Source organism: Phalangium opilio, unplaced genomic scaffold, assembly GCF_054372755.1.
Source record: "Phalangium opilio isolate 3A_F unplaced genomic scaffold, DU_Popi_V2 ptg001421l_1, whole genome shotgun sequence".
NCBI classification, from domain to species: Eukaryota; Metazoa; Arthropoda; class Arachnida; order Opiliones; family Phalangiidae; genus Phalangium; species Phalangium opilio.
The window spans coordinates 776,440-777,025 of record NW_028324258.1 but is presented as its reverse complement, the minus strand read 5'-3'; the positions used below and the strand labels follow the sequence as shown (position 1 = coordinate 777,025).

The following is a 586-nucleotide window of genomic DNA, read 5'->3' as shown; positions in this document are numbered from 1 at the left end:
AGAAATTAAATGGTTGTCACGTATTGTGGAAAATTTTTGACTTTTTGCGCTACATCTGAGACCCCACAACACCTCTCCCGGGTGGGCTCGAACCTTCAACCTTTCGATTAACAGCTGAACGCGCTAATCATTGCGCCTCGGAAGCCCAAAAATTAAATGTTCGTCAGGTATTGTGGAAAAAGTCTGACATTTTACGTTACATATGAGACCTCACAACACCGCTCCCGGATGGGCTCGAACCACCAACCTATTGGTAAACAGCCAAACGCGCTAACCATTGAGCCACGGAAGCTCAGAAATTAAATGGTTGTCAGGTATTGTGGATAAGTTATGGATTATTACGTTACATCTGAGACCCTACAACACCTCTCCCGGTTGGGCTCGAACCACCAACCTTTCGGTTAACAGCCGAACGCGCTAACCATTGCGCCAAGGAAGCCCAAAAAATAAATGGTCGTCAGGTATTGTGGAAAAACTTTGGCTTTCTACGTTACATTTGAGATCCCACATCACCGCTCCCGGGTGGGCTCAAACCACCAACCTATTGGTTAAGAGCCGAACGCGCTAACCATTGCGCCACGGAAGC

General features: G+C 47.3%; 1 non-coding gene across 1 annotated transcript; it reads right to left on the bottom strand.

Annotated features, from left to right (window-relative positions):
* Positions 1 to 513: 513 nt before the first annotated feature.
* TRNAK-CUU (transfer RNA lysine (anticodon CUU)) lies at positions 514 to 586 on the bottom strand. The gene has a single exon. It is a non-coding gene; the product is annotated as a tRNA-Lys (tRNA).